The sequence below is a fragment of the Pelophylax lessonae genome (assembly GCF_965119305.1).
Source record: "Pelophylax lessonae genome assembly, chromosome: 6".
In the NCBI taxonomy this organism is placed as follows: domain Eukaryota; kingdom Metazoa; phylum Chordata; class Amphibia; order Anura; family Ranidae; genus Pelophylax; species Pelophylax lessonae.
This window is the reverse complement of record NC_138773.1, coordinates 257,065,168-257,086,342: the sequence shown is the minus strand read 5'-3', so window position 1 is coordinate 257,086,342 and position 21,175 is coordinate 257,065,168.

Genomic DNA, 21,175 nt, shown 5'->3' with positions numbered 1-21,175 from the left:
GTAAGTACACCCCTCACATTTTTGTAAATATTTTATTATATATTTTCATGTGACAGCATTGAAGAAATGACACTTTGCTACAATGTAAAGTAGTGAGTGTACAACTTGTATAACAGTGTATATTTGTTGTCCCCTAAAAATAACTCAACACACAGCCATTAATGTCAAAACCGCTGGCAAAAAAGTGAGTACACCCCTGAAAATGTTCAAAATGGGCCCAAAGTGTGAATATTTTGTGTGGCCACCATTATTTTCCAGAATTGCCTTAACCCTCTTGGGCATGGAGTTCACCAGAGCTTCACAGGTTGCCACTGGAGTTCTCTTCCACTCCACCATGACGACATCATCGAGCTGGTGGATGTTAGAGACCTTGCGCTCCTCCATCTTTTTTAGGATGCCCCACAGATGCTCAATAGGGTTATCGGTCTGGAGACATGCTTGACCAGTCCATCACCTTTACCATCAGCTTCTTTAGATAGGCAGTGGTCATCTTGGAGGTGTGTTTGGGTCGTTATCATGTTGTAATACTGCCCTGTGGCCCAGTCTCCGAAGGGAGGGGATCATGCTTTGCTTCAGTATGTCACAGTACATGTTGGCATTCATAGTTCCCTCAATGAACTGTAGCTCCCCAGTGTCGGTAGCACTCATACAGCCACAGACCGTGACACTCCCACCACTAAGCTTGACTGTAGGACTCCTCACCTGGTTCCTGCCACACGCTTGACACCATCAGAACCAAATAAGTTTATCTTGGTCTCAGCAGACCACAGGACATGGTTCCAGTAATCCATGTCCTTAGTCTGCTTGTCTTCAGCAAACTGTTTGCAGGCTTTCTTGTGCATCAGCTTTAGAGGAGGCTTCCTTCTGGGACAACAGCCATGCAGACCAATTTGGTGCAGTGTGTGGCATATGGTCTGAGCACTGACAGGCTGACCCCCCTCCACTTCAACCTCTGCAGCAATGCTGGCAGCACTTATATGTCTATTTCCCAAAGACAACCTCTGGATATGACTCCTGCACTCAACTTCTTTGGTTAAACATGGCGAGGCCTGTTCTGAGTGGAACCTGTAATGTTAAACCGCTGTATGGTCTTGGCCACTGTGCTGCTGCTCAGTTTTAGGGTCTTGGCAATATTCTTATAGCCTAGCCCCTCTTTATGTAGAGAAACAATTATTTTTTCAGATCCTCTGGGAGTTCTTTGCCATGAGGTGCCATGTTGAACTTCCAGTGACCAGTAAGAGAGTGAGAGTGATAACACCAAATTTAACACACCTGCTCCCCATTCACACCTGAGACCTTGTAAAACTAACGAGTCACATGACACCGGGGAGGGAAAATGGCTAATTGGGCCCAATTTGGACATTTTTCCTCAGGGGTGTACTCACTTTTGTTGCCAGTGGTTTAGACATTAATGGCTGTGTGTTGAGTTTTTTTGAGGGGACAGCATATTTACACAGTTATACAAGCTGTACACTCACTACTTTACATTGTAGCAAAGTGTAATTTCTTCAGTGTAGTCACATGAAAAGATATAATATAATCATAATAGGGCTCTGTATATAAGTCATAGGGTTATTGTCAAGTTAACCGACGCTGCTGAATTTGACTTTGGCATCTAGTTATTAATAACCACTGACAAGCAGGACAGTGTCCTGTAAAAAAAATAAAATAAAAAATAATGCTACCTGGCCACTAGATGAAACAGCAAAGGAAGTATAAGTAATTGCAAATACCTACAGTGTTAGCCCTCTTATTCTGCACCTAGCAACCTTATTTCATTAATAATATTTCAATATCCTATGTATAAGTGAATACTGCATATAGCTATAAAATAGTAGGGTAATGATCGTTGCAGAACTCAGTGATTATAAATTATTAAATTATAACACTGGCAAATACTGCTTGGTGTTGTATAAGTGCAGTAGAAAGACAAAGTTTATACTAACATAAGAAAACCTACAACTTATTTGCAAGCCTCTTGGTATATCAGTTTGTGACCAGTGAAGCTTCATTTATAGCTGCTGGATAAATTGTCTGGTACAAGCATCCATTCATCTTGACAAATGGCAAAAGATCCAGTACCCGAAGGCAAGAATCCTGGGAAGCACTGGGTGAGAAAATGATGAGAAGTGACTCTAGGCTTGAGAAAAAGTGAGGGATCTGTGTAAAATTATTCATATATATAATGTTTGGAGTGGTCCGTGAAAAGAAAGCATATGGTTACATACAGGGGGCTTAAAAATTGAAAGCAGAACTTTTGTTAAAATACAAAAATCTCCAGTAAACCTTAGTGGTATGAAAGTGTTTGTAAAGGCAATTTTTTTAAAATAACAAACATTTTATACTTAGCTGAACTGTGCAATGATTTTGCACAGAGCAGCCCGCCGGACCCTCCCCTCTGCTAAGTGCACCCACAGCTAACTGTTTTCTCTGGGGGCACTCGTGCTTGCTTGCCTTCTCCCGAGCCACCTTAGTGGCTCCCTCCCCACTGGCTGTAATTGGCAGCAGTGGGAGCCAATGCTTCCTGCTGTATCTGTCAATGAGGAGGAGAAACCCAGGAAAGCTTCTGCTTTCGTCCACATCGCTTATTCAGGCTCAAGTGAGTAAAAGGGGAGCTGGGGGGGACTGCACACTGAAAGTTTTTTTAACCTTCATGCCTTCAGCCTTTACAACCACTTTAAGGTGTGTTTCCACCCTATTTCAATAGGTACACTAAAGTCACAATTGAAAATGAAACCCTAAAAGAGTCCACAGCAAGGTCTTTACTTACAATGTCCCAGGAGCTGCAAGCCTCCCAGCATACCATAGAGGTGAAAAAATCTTTTATCACACTTGGTAATGACGTACAGGATTTTGCATTCACCATTTCATTTTCTGAAGTTCTGCCTGTGCATAATGTTCAGAATGATAGACAGAGGCGCATAAAGGAGTTCAACATATGGCTTAGTAAATGGTGTCAAGAGCAAGGATTTGGCTTTGTTTCTCATGATAGCTCTACTTGGAATAGAAAGGAACTGTACAAAAAAGATGGTTTGCATCTTTCTCTCAAAGGAACAAATGTACTTAGTGAACAACTCCAAGAATTTGCGAAAGAGTATTTAAACTAGGAAGGGGGGGCAAAAGAGTGGAAATACAAGAGTCCAATTGCCCCCCGAAACAATGCCAGAACAGGTCAGAAGCACAGAGGTTAAGAAATGATAAGCTCAGAGTCCTGTCTACAAATGCTCGCAGTTTAGGTAAAAAAATCAATGAACTTGGGTCAATAATGGCATCTGAGAATGTAGATTTAGTGGCTGTTACGGAGACATGGTTTAATGAAAGAAATGACTGGGACATAACCATACCAGGGTACTCTTTATACAGAAGAGACAGAGAAGGCAAGAAAGGAGGAGGAGTGGCCCTGTATGTGAAAGATAGCATTAAATCTAACCTAATACAAGTTGGTGAGGCCAACATAGAGTCAGTTTGGGTTACGTTGCAGTTTGCTAATCATGCAGTAACTCGTGTAGGTGTGATATATAGACCACCTGGTCAAGTTAAAGAACTAGATGATCTACTAGTTGAAGAAATAGCTAAAATGACAATGAAAGGAGAAGTTATCATTATGGGAGATTTCAATCTTCCAGATATAAACTGGAAAACCAAAATAGCAAGTTCTACCAGGAGTACAGATATTCTAAATTCCCTACTGGGGTTGTCTCTGCAACAAGTGGTTGAGGAGCCAACCCGGAGGGAGGCCATTTTGGATTTGGTATTCACAAATGGGGATTCAGTATATGATGTCATTGTAGGCGAAACCTTGGGATCTAGTGATCACCAGTCAGTGTGGCTTAATATAAGTACTGTGAAAGAGTCACACCACACAAAAACAAAAGTTTTAGATTTTAGAAAAACAGACTTTTCAAAAATGAAATTAGTCATAAATGAGTCCTTATCAGACTGGAACAGATTACATGGAGTCCAGGAGAAATGGGACTACATAAAAGGTGCATTATTGAAGGCAACAGAAAATTGCATTAGACTTGTCAGTAAAAGCAAAAAAAGGAAGGAAGTGGCCCAAATCATTAAAAATAAAAAGCTAGCATTTTGTAATTATAAAAAAACCCAGAGCAATGAAGATAAGGAAATCTACAAGATTAGGCAGAAAGAGGCCAAGCAAGTTATAAGAACTTCTAAAGCGCAGGCAGAAGAAAAACTAGCTCAGTCTATGAAAAAGGGGGATAAGACATTCTTCAGATATATAAATGAAAAAAGGAAATTAAAACAAGGAATAACTAAATTAAAAACAAAGGACGGAAGATATGTAGAAGAGAATAAAGGGCTAGCCGACTGCCTTAATGAATACTTCTGTTCAGTTTTTACAGAAGAAAAAGAAGGAAAAGGACCTCCACTTGAAAGGATGACTAATGAATCGTTTGATGCATGTGTCTTTACAGAGGAAGACGTTCTAAGATTGCTGTCTAAAGTGAAGACAAATAAGTCACAGGGTCCTGATGAGATACACCCAAAATTATTAAAAGAGCTCAGTGGTGAGCTGGCAAAACCATTAACAGATTTATTTAACCAATCATTAGTAACAGGAGTCATCCCGGAAGATTGGAAATTGGCAAATGTCGTGCCCATTCACAAGAAAGGTAGTAGGGAGGAATCGAGCAACTATAGACCAGTGAGTCTGACATCAATAGTAGGCAAATTAATGGAAACCCTATTAAAGGGTAGGATTGTGGAACATCTTAAATCCCATGGATTGCAAGATGAAAAACAACATGGGTTTACTTCAGGGAGATCATGTCAAACAAATATTATAGATTTTTTTGACTGGGTGACTAAAATAATAGACGGTGGAGGTGCAGTAGACATTGCATATCTAGATTTTAGTAAGGCTTTTGACACTGTCCCACATAGAAGACTTATCAATAAACTGCAGTCATTGAGCATGGACTCCCATATTGTTGAGTGGATTAGGCAGTGGCTGAGTGACAGACAACAGAGGGTTGTAGTCAATAGAGAACATTCAGAACAAGGTCATGTTACCAGTGGGGTACCTCAGGGATCTGTACTGGGACCAATTTTGTTTAATATCTTCATAAGTGATATTGCAAAAGGCCTCGATGGTAAGGTTTGTCTTTTTGCTGATGACACAAAGATATGTAACAGGGTTGATGTTCCTGGAGGGAAACACCAAATGGAAAAGGATTTAGGAAAACTAGAAGAATGGTCAGAACTCTGGCAACTGAAATTTAATGTGGATAAGTGCAAGATAATGCACCTGGGGCATAAAAACCCAAGGGCAGAATATAGAATATTTGACACAGTCCTGACCTCAGTATCTGAGGAAAGGGATTTAGGAGTAATTATTTCAGAAGACTTAAAGGTGGGAAGACAATGTAATAGAGCAGCACGAAATGCCAGCAGAATGCTTGGATGTATAGGGAGAGGTATAAGCAGTAGAAAGAGAGAAGTGCTTATGCCGCTGTACAGAACACTGGTGAGACCTCACTTGGAGTATTGTGCGCAATACTGGAGGCCATATCTCCAGAAGGATATAGATACTCTAGAGAGAGTTCAGAGAAGAGCTACTAAACTAGTACATGGATTGCAGGAAAAAACTTACCAGGAAAGGTTAAAGGACCTTAACATGTATAGCTTGGAAGAAAGAAGAGACAGAGGGGATATGATAGAAACTTTTAAATACATGAAGGGAATCAACTCGGTAAAGGAGGAGAGCATATTTAAAAGAAGAAAAACTACTACAAGAGGACACAGTTTTAAATTAGAGGGCCAAAGGTTTAAAAGTAATATGAGGAAGCATTACTTTACTGAAAGAGTAGTGGATGCATGGAATAACCTTCCTGCAGAAGTGGTAGCTGCAAATACAGTGAAGGAGTTTAAGAATGCATGGGATAGGCATAAGGCTATCCTTCATATAAGATAGGGCCAGAGACTATTCATAGGATTCAGATATATTGGGCAGAATAGATGGGCCAAATGGTTCTTATCTGCCGACACATTCTATGTATCTATGTTTCTATGTTTCATACAGAGATAGTTCTTTAGTGATGGAGACAAAAGATCCCTCTCCAGACCAGGATTCCAGGATTATGCCCTCCAGCAAATAATCCTTTTGCAATCTTCTCCAGGCCCTATGCCCAGCACCCGTTGAGGCCCAGACTGCAATTTCTTGTCTCACTAGCTATCTCCCAGGTGCAGCTGCCCCAGCAGAACTGGAACCCTCCCTGGGGAGGAAAGAACATGTTGGAAAGGCCTCCCATTGATCACCTCCCCAGCCACCTTCTAGACACCTCCTTCCAGGGATTGGCTGAGGCATAATATATATTCATACTGGACAGTTGACTCTCCCTGCCCAATATTCCAGATGCTATTTCCAGAAGCAGGCGGAAGAAATGAAACACCCAGCTTAGGAGGTTGTGATCAGACAAAAAAAAATAGATCACTTTTTTTTTGGATAGAATAGAGGAGAAAAGAGAAAAGACCTACCAGGTTGTTTTTTGTGTTCTGCTGGGAATTTTCTGTGACGGAGATACAACAATAAGTGAAGGGAATTCCCATCTAAAACATATTATTATTAAAATACAAAAGAATGCCCTGGAGTAAGGGAATTGAGAAAGTATGCTGTAAATATAAACATATAGGTGCATACACAGTTATGATGAGCAACCGTAAAAGTGCACAGCTACAATATGGACAATCAATATTACTACAAGACCTAACTAAGGGATACCAAACTCCCAGGCTACCCTATTAGCCAGTAGTGTTAAACACAGTTCTGCCAGCATTGGGCCCTAATGCTTAGGTTGAACGCTCTTTAACAAAATCTTTTGTAATTCTTTCTTTTTTTTTATTTTATATCTGTATTATTTTATTTTAAAAAAAGTTACATATCAATATAAAAAGCAAACATACAATAATTTCTTAACATCCCCCCCCCCCCCTCCTCTCACCCTCCCCAAAACTCTCTTAAAAATTGTACTATTCAGTTAAACATTTCTACATATCTACTACCCAAGGAGCCAGGCCAGGAATTTCTATCCATGCTTTCATGTTCTTTAAACCTTTTTATATTTCTTTTTCTTATACAAGCCACTTTTTTTCTATTGATTATATTATTGACTTTTCTTAACCAGTCTAATATATATGGGGGTTCAGATTTTATCCATTTCCCTGTTTAATCTTTTGTAATTCTAAACAAAACTTGGGTTGCTCTCAAAGAAACAGCTCAAGGTACTCTCAAAGGGCCAACACTGCTTCACGGAAGGGCAACAAAGAAATTCAGTGGTCAGGAGGCCTCTCAACATTGTAGTTGGTCTCTGGGGCTCACACTGCACTTGACCAGCAGAATCAGTCTTGGTGAGCTCTCCAGAGCAACAGCAGCCTGTGGCCCCTCATCTAATTGAATGAGCTTTAAACAGCAAAACTTTGAGACTAAGGGGGGAATTTATTAAAACTGGAGCACTCCGAATGTAGTGCAGCTGTGCACGGTAGCCAATCAGCTTCTAACGTCAGCTTGTTCAATTAAGCTTTGACAATAGAACATGGAAGCTGATTGGTTTCTATGCAAAGCTGCACCAGGTTTTACAGGCTGCAGTTTTAGTAAATCTCCCCCACAGCCACTTACCAATTCTGCTTTTTAGTGCTTTCCGTGTCAACTAATAATAAATGATGTTCACTAAACACATGGTTTACCCTTGAACGGGTTTCTAAGCATTCCTCCTCCATAGCTCCCAATTATCCCTGATTTTGAGGGACTGACCCTCATTCAAAACAAAGTCTCTTTGTGCCTCTTTTCTCCTCATTTGTCCCTCATTTTGGTCTGAACTCTATTTGTATAATTGTTCATAAAATGCACTATTTTTCTTTCAAAAAGTGTTTTACAGTGCTAAACCTGTCATCCAATTTCCAAATTGCCGCATTTGTAAATTCCAAAAGCCAATATAAGGGAATAATAGTGGTAAAAAAGCACTTGCGGGATTACCCAATCATTTTTTTGTACAATTCTCCTTTAACTTCTTGCCGACCACCCCATGTATATTTACTGCAGGGTGGGGGCTCCTCCAAAATAACGTACAGCAAAATATGAACCCAGGAGGCTTCATCACTCCAAAACCTCTACAAAGCCTCCAAGCTCCAAGACTCAATTCAGGATTTACCAATTGCAAATCCTGTTTTCTATGCTCAGAACAGACATCCTAGATCCCTTCAACCTGCATGGATGTGAACTCTGAATGATACTAGACTGTTGTAACACCATGACAAGGCACAGCACTGGCACAGTGGCAATATATTACATTTTTCTTCTTGGTTATAGATACACTTACTTATCCAATATGACTGGGTCCTAAGAATCACTGTTTACTCTTCCTCACAAATAATATTAAATCGGATATTTTAAAACTGTTAAAGAATCCAGAAAAAAACATAATGTAGATAATAAGTGAAATCATCATATTTGCATGTCTTAAACTGCTTTTCCATAAAACCACAATGTAAAAATTGATTTCCAGTGAATGTGGCTCATTTGCATATCATTACCCATAGTCCTTGGTTGTCATGGCAGACTTCCATGCTTTGTGATTTTATAGAAAACTAGATAAGGTAATTTAGCCCCTCTGAGGCCCATACTATTAATGGTGGTTTTAAGCCTGGTTTACGACAATGTAGAATTTATTATGTTTTTAACACACTGTAAATATTGCCCCTTTTATATGTAGTAGCTTCAATGTCTGACACACTTATACTAAAGACATAAAAAAGAAAATTGCTCTCAAGTTTCATAACACGTTAAACAAGACCATGAAATTAAATTGTCTAACGCCTATCAGATTGGCACCAACTACTTTAATGTTCCATTAATTATTGTTTTATACAGGAAGAAAGGAACAAAGAACAAAGACAATGACACACTTGTTTCCTGGAGCTGAGTAGCATCAAAGGGGCATTAAAAAGGAAACAGTTATGGTATGTGAGATGTATAGTTTTTATGTTCGGTATGTAAGGAAAATACATTGGAGCATATTTATAAAAGGCCAGAATGTCCTAAAGTGATATTTTAGTTATCGATGGAGTCTGATTTTCTATATACCTTGGACACGTCTACAGAGACACTTCTTTGCCATATTTCCTATCCCTGTTCCTGTCTGTTGGATATTAGCTGTATTGTATTTCAGGAAAGTATAAAGGAAATGTATATGAATATTGCAGTGTCATCTGGGAGGCAAAGTACTTGTAGAGTACTTTATTAACAAGGAACAACAGGAACAACGACTGGAACTAGAACAAATTTGCACAGTATAGAAAGTATTATAAGTACATGCAGGACATCAGACAGTATAATCAAATATGTTAAGGTGAGAATAGACCAAGCCTGCCAACCAGTAAGTATTCAGATTTTATTCCACCACATTAGATTGGTGTGAAGGCTTTTTGTTTGCTTGTTGGGTCCCAAACCCTATGCTATGGAAGCCATCATTTCCATACACTGCACTGGCAATGACCAAATAGCCCTAAACAGCATATGCAATTTGGATTAATAGCTCTATAATGTTAGGCTGTATTTGCAGTATATACTGGTGGGTCTAGATCTGTATCTGGCCAATGGAGCATGAAGCAATTATTTGCATGCATGGCTCTGCAATGGTCAGAAATATTCCTCCTATTTTTGGGATCTATAATAGGATGAGAAATTTACTTTGCTGCACATGTAATTGTAAAAAGTGTCATATTCAGGCCAGAGGTATGAACACTATCTATTGCCCTCATGGTGCAAAATGATCTTTCTTTCACCAAATAAAAGTTCTGAACAGTCCTGCCTAACAGGCAGAAAACAACATCCTATATGAGCCCATCAGACAAGTTGCTTCCTGGTATCTGCTCTAGGCCAAAATGATGTCATACATCTCAGGAAAATAGGGATGATGGGTTGTTGGTAAATGGCACTACCACTTCATAAAGCAGCACACCGCTGCATAGAAGTCATAAATCATAAGACGTCTTCTATGTGTGGTATAGAGCAAAAACTGTGCAATATGCTAAAATATTGGGTCCTACCCCATATAATGAGCATAAAATCACATAGATAGTGTGCAGTATAAAATATTAAGAACAACTAAGTCGTGTTGAACCATAAAAAGTGCACAGTGCTGTTAAAATAAAGTGTCAAAGTGAAAAGTAATGGATACAGATCCTGTCTAAACCCGTGTTGAACCAATGCTGTGGTTGAAATACAAATAAAAGACTCAGTGCTGGAGTAATAAAGTGCCAGTATGCTGGATGGATTCCAGAGGTATATACTGAATAATATATAATATGGCACCTTTCAGTGGGCCACACAGGCTCTTAGTGGCTATTCAATACATTCCTAAAGGGATATGTGCCTTGTAAACAGTGCTTAAATAAAACAAAGTTTAAATAAAAAGTGCTGAAGCTACCTTTTAAATTGTGATGAAGACATTTTATTTTATTTTATTGGGTGCAGTTATGAGCCCGTTGTGAAATAGATAGCACACAGTGGGTGGTGTATGCACACGATAGTCCCACAAAACGGTGTCCATGCTAAAAGTGCAAGTGCTAATACCCGTGGCCCACCATTAGGTAAAGCACTTACCGCACGGCTTGCTTTTGAACGGAGTTGCAAGGCTGGTTTTGCCCCAACTGAGGGATCTCCTCCTGCTTTTCCACAGCTGATTTCCCACCAGGGGCCCCCTGTTCAGGTTCTTCGTGGGCACCGTATGCTTTCACTATAAAAAGAAGAGAGCTCCCATTGCGTAGTATATATATTATAATGTGGAAACAATCAAGCATTCACTCACTATTGGGAAGTTCACTGTCAGCCGCCTCTGCGCTTCCGTGTTCCACGGTCCGGAACCACTGCAACTGGAAGTGACGTGACGTTGTAAACTCCGCCCTACGTGTTTCATCACTTCGACGTCATCTGGAGTGGCCTCTCCAGATGACGTGTCTGGCTTTAGGTTTTCTGAGTCACAAACTAAAGCCGGCCATAGATGGATCCAATCTCGGCCGATTCAGCAGGGGCCGTCTGAGATTCGATCCATGTATGGGCAAGCTGATTGTACCCAAATCAATCCATATTTCAACTTGGGTACAACCAGCATGTCAGATTTTCAGCATGCAATTATTACCCAACTAGGAGAACACAATAACTTCATGGGAGAGATTCCCCATCAACACGGACTGTGTTGATGGGAGAATCAAGTTATTTTTTTTTCTGCAGCCTGTGATCGCAGGAAAGAAAATTGCATAATCTATGGCCTGCTTTAGATCAGGCATTGCAACGTTCATGCGTTTTTGTTTGTGGATGGATTTACAGCTGCAGAATTATTACACTCAGTAGCCTTGTAGAGAATCTGTTGAATAACATATCCAACTCTCAGAACTTCATCACCGTGTACAGCCTGTTATATACTATATATATATCAATAGATGTTTAATGGAGGGATAGAGTATATGAGGATATAGATGAGAGACAGGCTATTGTATGGTGAGCACTAGAAGTAGTATTAGGAGAGTTGCAGGTGATGGTAAAGCAGATAGGTTCTGATGTCAAGTATAGTGCAGATGGTAAGAGGACACAGATGGAGTATACTTAGACAGAGTAACCTAGTGCAAGGATAGTTCAAGGTAGTCCCAAGAGCTAACAGTCTTATGCAGGTGATAGTGAATAGATAGATAGATAGTCTTGGTAATTGCAGTAGATGACAGTAGGAGATTGGTAGCAAGAATCCCCTGCGGGGTACTTATCACTTAGATAGGTTTAGGAATAACAGTGTCCATTGGAGAGGGGTGATCCCGTAGCGAGATACGGATCACCAGCGAGGTTTCTGGCTTCAGTTCAGCAAGGAAGGTATGTCAGCAGCTCCGACTTCTCAGGCGTAGGTGCGATGAACATGTGGGTTTGAACGAACGATGAGTGAGAGCAAACCGGCGATTGAAATAGCCGCTCATAGCGGCGCTCGGCAGTGATGTCATCCGGTCTTAAAGGTATATGCGTCCTTCGTTATACAAGATGGGACGCAATTAAGAGAGGAGAAATATGGAAACAAGGGTACCAGAGGTACCGGAACATTACAGTACCCCCCCCCCCCTTAAGGCCGACTCCGGAAGGCCTCTAGAACTGGTTTTTCCGGATATTTCGAGTGGAAATTACGAATCAGTCTAGGGGCATGTATATCGGAGGTATCCAGCCAGGTGTCATCTTGGGGCCCATAATTCTTCCATCGTACAAGATACTGGAGTCTTCTTCTATTGAAACGGGAATCCAAAATTTTCTTTATCTCAAATTCTTCTCCACCTTCCACTTGTACAGGAGGTGGAGGTGATATAGTAGGCCTTATTCCTTGGTTAGGAACATGGGGCTTCAGTAGAGACACATGGAAGACAGGATGTATCTTGAGGTCTACTGGCAATGTGAGTTGTACTGCAGCTTTACCAATAAGCTTTTCTATTGGGAAAGGTCCCAGAAACAGAGGTCCAAGTTTTTTACTAGGGATCTTTAGTCTCAGATTTTTTGTAGAAAGCCAAACAAGATCCCCAATGGCATATTGGGGAGAGGGTTTCCTACGGAGGTCGTAGTACTTTTTTTGTTGGCTATGAGCATGAGATATGGTATTGTTGAGTAATCCCAGAGAATCCTTTATCTGGGCAAGATAATCAGATGCCACTGGATTACTTGATGGTAAGATACATTGAGGAAGGAGTGTGGGATGAAACCCATAATTCAGGTAAAACGGACTTTGCTTAGTAGTGCTATGAGTAGCGTTGTTATAGGCGAATTCCGCCAGTGGGAGGAGATCTGCCCAATCGTCCTGTAGATACGAAGTATAGCAACGCAGGTACTGTTCAATGCACTGGTTAACTCTCTCTGTCTGTCCGTTGGTCTGAGGGTGGTAGGGAGAAGTGAGGTTACGCTCTATTCGCAGTATCTGACATAGAGCTAGCCAAAACTTTGAGATAAATTGTGAACCACGGTCAGACAGCAGTGTTTTTGGAATACCGTGTAACTTAAAGACATGTTTCACAAGTAATTCTGCTGTTTGTTTGGATGAAGGTAGTTTTCGGATAGGGGTGAAATGTGCCATCTTGGTCAGATGGTCCACTGATACCAAGATGGTGTTGAATCCTTTGGAAGGTGGTAAATCCACTATGAAGTCTAAGGATACCACTTCCCACGGAACGTGGGGTATCGGTAAACTACAAAGTAATCCTGATGGTTTCATGTTCTCAATTTTAGACCTTGCACAGATATCACAAGATGAAACGAACTTTTTTACGGTTGTCTTCATGTCTGGCCACCAAAATTGCCTAGTGAGTAGATTGAGAGTTTTAGTCATACCCATATGTCCTGCCATAGGTACATCATGCGACAATTCTAAGATCATGGTTCGCATAGTAGGGGGTATGTATAATTTATCGTTGTAGTAGAGGAAGCCTTCTGCGTCAGTAGTTAGTTGTGGTGGAGGTGAATCCAACCTTATGCTGTGCAAAATCTCCTCCTTTAGTGAGCGAACGACTCCGATAATACGTTCAAGTGGTATTATAGGAACTGAGGGAACCTCAGTGCAATCTTTCTCGGCTAGTCGTGAGAGTGCATCCGCTTTTTTATTTTTGTCTGCGGGCGTGTAAGTTACTAAAAAATTAAATCTCAGAAAGAATAACGACCACCGTACCTGCCGGTGGGAAAGAGTTCTATTAGTCTGAAGGTATTGGAGGTTTTTGTGATCAGTATATATCAGAATTGGCAATTGAGTGCCCTCAAGTAGATGTCTCCAATTCTCTAATGCCAGTTTTATGGCTAATAACTCCTTCTCACCTACTGGGTAGTTCACCTCGGGGCTACTTAATGACTTTGAAAAGAAAGCAACTGGGTGAAGAGGTGAGGTGTTTGTTGGTCGTTGTGAGAGAACTGCTCCTACTGCCATATTAGAGGCATCTACCTCCAAGATGTATTGAAGGGATGGGTCTGGATGGCATAGTATGGGGGCAGTGGTAAAGCTTGATTTCAGCAGAGAGAATGCTCCATTTGCTTCTTTTGTCCAATTAAATGGTCTCTTCGTGCTTGTAAGTTGTGTGAGAGGTTTCACAATCGCAGAGAAGTTTTTAATGAATTTCCTATAGTAATTAGAGAATCCTAGGAACCTTTGTAATGCTTTGCAAGTGGTTGGCACAGGCCAATCCAGAATGCAGGATATTTTGCTCATGTCCATTTTGATTCCACTTTTAGATATAATATATCCTAGGAATAGTACCTCCTCTTTATGAAACAAACATTTCTTTGATTTAACATATAAGTTATGTGCAAGTAGTCTTGACAACACAAGTCTCACATGTTTTATGTGCTCAGGTAAGGAATGAGAATAGATAAGTATATCGTCCAAATATACTACCACACAAACATCAAGCAAGTCTCGGAATATCTCGTTTATAAACCGTTGGAAGGCTGCGGGGGCATTACATAGCCCAAATGGCATTACAAGGTACTCAAACAGTCCGTATCTGGTTCTGAATGCCGTCTTCCATTCATCCCCTTTACGGATTCGAATTAAATTGTATGCCCCTTTTAGGTCCAATTTTGAAAAGAAAGAAGCCCCACGCACCTGTTTGATAAGTTCAGGAATAAGGGGTAAAGGATAACGATCCTTTATTGTGATGGCATTTAATTGTCTGAAATCAATGATAGGCCTAAGGCTAGAGTCCTTATTGCGGACGAAGAAGAGCCCAGCCGCAGTGGAGGAAGTAGAAGGTCGGATGAATCCTTTTGCCAAGTTTTCATCCAGATACTCCTTAATGTGAGAGAGTTCATCCTGTGAGAGAGGATATACATGTCCGTAAGGCAACTTGCTATTAGGGAGCAGATCGATACAACAATCATAGTCCCTATGAGGAGGTAGCATTTGAGCGTTTTTCTCAAGGAAAACCTCCGATAAATCTTGATAACACTTAGGAATAATGTCATCCGGCAGTACAGACAGGATCCTATCATGTGTGGGGAGGTTACACGTCGTCTCACAATAGTGAGAAGAGAAGGTTAACGTTTTTGTTTTCCAATCGATGATTGGTTGATGTATGTGTAACCAGGGAAGTCTCAAAATGATTGGAAAATGTGGTGAAGTTAATACATCAAAGGTGGTGGTCTCCACATGAGACTCGTCAGCAGTTACAAGAAGTGCCTGTGTCTGACTGGTGATAGGACCAGAGGATAAAGGGGTACCGTTAATAAAACTAACGGAGACAGGTTTGGGTTTTGAAACAATAGGTATTTTATTAAGGGAGACAAAACAAATGTCAATGTAGTTTCCACAAGATCCTGTGTCAATCATAGCCTTGGTGGTGATCCTAGTTTGGTCCCACTGCAATGTTAATTGAACAAAAAGATAAGGATTAGAGAAGGAAGTTGTGAGTCCCCCTAGCAAGACATTTGAACACTCACCCTCTTTTCTGCGGACAAGAGGACAGTCGTTTACCAAATGATTCGGGGATGCGCAGTACATGCAAAGATGTTCGGTTTTCCTCCTGGCACGTTCAGAAAGGGTCAGAGGTGGACGTATCATTCCTACTTCCATAGGAGTAGGATCAGCAGGCAACATCCGAGAAGGACTGGAAAATGGTGAGCCCATCTTCTCAGCCTTTCTTTCTCGTAGTCGTCTGTCAATATTGATACTGGTCTGGATCAGTCCCTCTAGAGTGCCAGGTAAATCCGCTCGGGCGAGCTCGTCTTTAACGGCCTCAGATAGGCCGAGTCTAAACTGCGTTCGCAAAGATGTGTCGTTCCACCCTGAATCAGGGGACCATCTTTTAAAATTTGCCACGAATTCTTCAACAGGTCTCCGTCCTTGTTTTAAGGCCCGTAATTGTGTGTCAGCGGTACTCTGCTTGTTGGGGTCTTCATATAAAGTAGCAAGTTGTGCTAGAAATAAGGGATAAGAATTAAGGAGTGGATCATCCTTTTCAAAGAGAGCATCTGCCCAGGCCCGGGGTTCACCCGTTAAATAGGAGATGATAGTACAAACCTTAATTTGGTCAGTGGTGTAGGTTAGAGGTTTTAACAAAAAAAAAAACAATTGACATGCGTTTTTAAATTCACGGAATTTGCTCCGATCACCAGAAAACACTATAGGAGGGTTTATCTTAGGCTCACGGGGCTGAGCAGCAGGAGGCTGTGTGAGACGGCCAAGCTGCTGTCTCAAGGTTTGATTGTCATTTTTTACCTCTGTAAGCGCATGGATCAATGCATCTACTTGCTGTTTTAATTGTAGTACATGAGTGGATAATTCTGCTGAATCCATATTTTTTTTTTAAAGGCTCGTTCAATCTGTAACGTTCATGCGTTTTTGTTTGTGGATGGATTTACAGCTGCAGAATTATTACACTCAGTAGCCTTGTAGAGAATCTGTTGAATAACATATCCAACTCTCAGGACTTCATCACCGTGTACAGCCTGTTATATACTATATATATATCAATAGATGTTTAATGGAGGGATAGAGTATATGAGGATATAGATGAGAGACAGGCTATTGTATGGTGAGCACTAGAAGTAGTATTAGGAGAGTTGCAGGTGATGGTAAAGCAGATAGGTTCTGATGTCAAGTATAGTGCAGATGGTAAGAGGACACAGATGGAGTATACTTAGACAGAGTAACCTAGTGCAAGGATAGTTCAAGGTAGTCCCAAGAGCTAACAGTCTTATGCAGGTGATAGTGAATAGATAGATAGATAGTCTTGGTAATTGCAGTAGATGACAGTAGGAGATTGGTAGCAAGAATCCCCTGCGGGGTACTTATCACTTAGATAGGTTTAGGAATAACAGTGTCCATTGGAGAGGGGTGATCCCGTAGCGAGATACGGATCACCAGCGAGGTTTCCGGCTTCAGTTCAGCAAGGAAGGTATGTCAGCAGCTCCGACTTCTCAGGCGTAGGTGCGATGAACATGTGGGTTTGAACGAGCGATGAGTGAGAGCAAACCGGCGATTGAAATAGCCGCTCATAGCGGCGCTCGGCAGTGATGTCATCCGGTCTTAAAGGTATATGCGTCCTTTGTTATACAAGATGGGACGCAATTAAGAGAGAAGAAATATGGGAGCAAGGGTACCAGAGGTACCGGAACATTACAGGCATGCAGTGAAATATTGTTAAATAAAAGTCAGAACTCATTAAATCTATACTTGTTCTAGGCCATTGACTTAGTGAGCACTGAAGAAATATTATCAGTGAAGTGTCAGACAAAAAGCATTTACAAAAGATGTTCCTATTATTCTAAAGACATACACGCACATGCAATATAGTGATAAACAGTAGAAAATATGAAGTGTAAACAGAATCTGTGGCTAGTCTGTAGACAATAATGTATTAACATCTTAACAAGCAGTAAATGAGCTTTTAGATCTCACTGACCACTGTAGCTACAGACACTGCAGAGGAAGTTCACAGCAGAATCACTGAAGTTGCAAAACTTGTTTTCTCAGCAGCTTAGTTCCCCCTGACCCCAACCCCTTACTGTCCAGTCACAGGCTGCTGGAGGGACAAACTCTGTAAGTGTTCCTTATCTGCAGAAAAATCAGGTGTGTGTGTGGCAGAGCTTTGAAAAACACCGAACTGGATTGGAAGAAATACAAATCCTTTGGCAGGTAAAACAGCTCTATATAGAAGGATCACAGGCGCTCTGGGATCATTCCAGAGAAAAGAAAGGTCAGCTGTGTTTACCACCGTCCTCTCTCAGCTGGGAACGATCGCGGGTGCCTGGCGGCAATCGGAGCCACTGGCCCCGTGCATCAGAGTACCCGCTGCCGAGTGGGGGTGGGAGCACACCGCTGGTGGCGCGCGCTCTCCCCCTAGCTGCGGACGTGCGACCAATGTACAGCTATATAATATGACAGCTTAAATGCCCACCTGAAAACCTAATAAATGAAATAAGCTATCCCAAGCGCTCAAAATGAGGACCACTCACCAATAAATACAATGGCTATGCAGCTACTTGACAGAGAAAAATGAAATAGATATATACTAGATAGATACTGCACAATATCTCTAAATATATATAGTAGCGCAAACTTATCAAAAAGAAAGTGCCTAAAATAATGTGCAAGCTGCACAAAGTCCAATAGTTCAACAGATGTCACATAGGCAGCAGGAAAAGATCAGAAATATCATAAACAGTCCATATTCCTTCAATCTATCTCCTGGGATGACTATATCAAGAAGCGTGTTTCTCAAAGGGATCACCACCACAACCGTGCTCCAAGGGGGGAGGAGAATTGCCCACTCACCAGATACTGTGGCTCAACCCACTTTCGTGTTTGAGCATTCAAGCTTATAATGATGGTCACTGGTCCGAAATAACCACACCGGGAATCTCACCAGCACAGTCAAAAGAAGCTCAGCAGCATATGGAGAGAAAAAGCATGATCCCAATAGCGTGATACCGTTTTTAAAGGCTTTATTAAATAAAACATAAGGTAGTACACTCGCATTTCTTGCATGTCATCAAACGCATATCACAGTCACCAATAGGAGAGGGATGCCCTTCGGGAGATGATGTCCAGGCTCCACGCCGTGGACGCCGCGCCTTCTGGGTATTCCAAACTCCTCTTTACAAAAACTGGTTACACCGTCTGGTCACGCCCCAACGCGTTTCGTGATTTCCACTTCTTCCCCGGGAGCGTGACCGCGGCGGCTTGGCGGTAACCTTAAATACCCATGCCCATCACCCTGCAGGGCGGGGCCGGGATTGACAACATCGGCCATTGGTGGTTGTTCCGGTGTATTAGCCAATAGCAGACTAGGTTTATAAAATGACTTCCTCTCCTACTGCTAATCTCTATGGTAAAACACCCTATAACCCGGAAGTAGGGCGGGGCCGAGATTCACACAATCGGCCATTGGTGGTTGCTTATAGTGTATTGGCCAATAGCGGACTGAACCAGCCGGATAGCCATCTATCTCGCCGCTATTCTCTGTGATAGGACGCCCTGTAACCCGGAAGTATAACCCACCGGAACTCTCGGCCCCACCCTACTTCCGGGTTATAGGGTGTTTTACCATAGAGATTAACAGTAGGAGAGGAAGTCATTTTATAAACCTAGTCTGCTATTAGCTAATACACCGGAACAACCACCAATGGCCGATGTTGTCAATCCCGGCCCCGCCCTGCAGGGTGATGGGCATGGGTATTTAAGGTTACCGCCAAGCCGCCGCGGTCACGCTCCCGGGGAAGAAGTGGAAATCACGAAACGCGTCGGGGCGTGACCAGGCGGTGTAACCAGTTTTTGTAAAGAGGAGTTTGGAATACCCAGAAGGCGCGGCGTCCACGGCGTGGAGCCTGGACATCATCTCCCGAAGGGCATCCCTCTCCTATTGGTGACTGTGATATGCGTTTGATGACATGCAAGAAATGTGAGTGTGCTACCTTATGTTTTATTTAATATAGCCTTTAAAAACGGTATCACGCTATTGGGATCATGCTTTTTCTCTCCATATGCTGCTGAGCTTCTTTTGACTGTGCTGGTGTGATTCCCGGTGTGGTTATTTCGGACCAGTGACCATCATTATAAGCTTGAATGCTCAAACACGAAAGTGGGTTGAGCCACAGTATCTGGTGAGTGGGCAATTCTCCTCCCCCCTTGGAGCACGGTGGTGGTGGTGATCCCTTTGAGAAACACGCTTCTTGATATAGTCATCCCAGGAGATAGATTGAAGGAATATGGACTGTTTATGATATTTCTGATCTTTTCCTGCTGCCTATGTGACATCTGTTGAACTATTGGACTTTGTGCAGCTTGCACATTATTTTTGGCACTTTCTTTTTGATAAGTTTGCGCTACTATATATATTTAGAGATATTGTGCAGTATCTATCTAGTATATATCTATTTCAATGTACAGCTATGTCGGTTTGCGCAGGAGGGGCAGCCCGCCGCAGTATATCTGCGGTGGGCGGTCCCTAAGTGGTTAAACATATCTTACTTTGTTGCTGTAATAGGCTCGAATACCTCCTTGCACACTGCAAGTGGCTCCACCTCTCACCCCTGCATAGAATTCATCAAGCAGGAGCATCAGCATCCAGCCAGGGGAAAAAAAGGAGATCACAGAGGGTGCGGCCGGCCATGCAATCCCTCCTGCCTATGGCTGCTCTGGACCCCAGGCACCTGCATCTCCCTTGTCCCTTTCATGCACTAATCTTTGGAAGCCGCTGAGAGACAAGCTACCACTTGTAATCACATAAGCTGGACTTCTGTGTTTACAAGTGATAGCGGTGAGCAGGTAGCAGATTACCTGAGCCAGAGGTGGCGGAACTGAGTCCCACCAAGTTCCAGCTGAAAAAAAGCCCTGGGTATGGGGAAGAACAGGACCCCGTCTGATCCCACCCATCTGGCTGTCCACAATGCATCCCTCAGTCCCAATTGTTTTTGCATTTGTTTTTTTTCACTATCTAAATTAGGGATAGACTGTTTATCGGCAAGGCCGATATATCGGTGGCCTATATGCACTTTCCCAGATATATCGTTATCGACCCTGGAACTGGCCAATATTGCTGACATTTTTGTGACGTCATTCTGCCTTCTTAGGCCACCTCCCTCGCCTTGGACAGCCTCGTCTGGAGTCGGGACTAGTCTCGCGGTGGCAGCCAGACACTCACATCCACAGGCCCTGTACCTGCCAGCCACAGGCACTGTACCAGCCAGCCAGCCACCCACAGGCCCTGTACCAGCCAGCCACCTACAGCCCCTGTGCCAGCCACCCACCCACCACAGGGTGCAAGCCAGCCATCCACCACAGGGTGCCAGACAGACAGCCACCCACCACAGGGTGCCAGACAGCCAGCCACCCACATACAGGATGCCAGACAGCCAGCCACCCACAGGCCCTGTACCAGCCAGCCACAGGCACTGTACCAGCCAGCCACCCACAGGCCCTGTACCAGCCATCCACCTACCACAGGGTGCCAGCCAGCAAGCCACTCACCACAGGGTGCCAGACAGCCAGCCACCCACCACAGGGTGCCAGCCAGACAGCCATCCACCACAGGGTGCCAGCCAGCCAGCCGCCCGCCCGCCAAAGGGTTCCAGCCAGCCAGCCATCCACCACAGGGTGTCAGCAAGCCAGCCACCCACCACAGGGTGCCAGCAAGCCAGCCATTAAGCATTAAA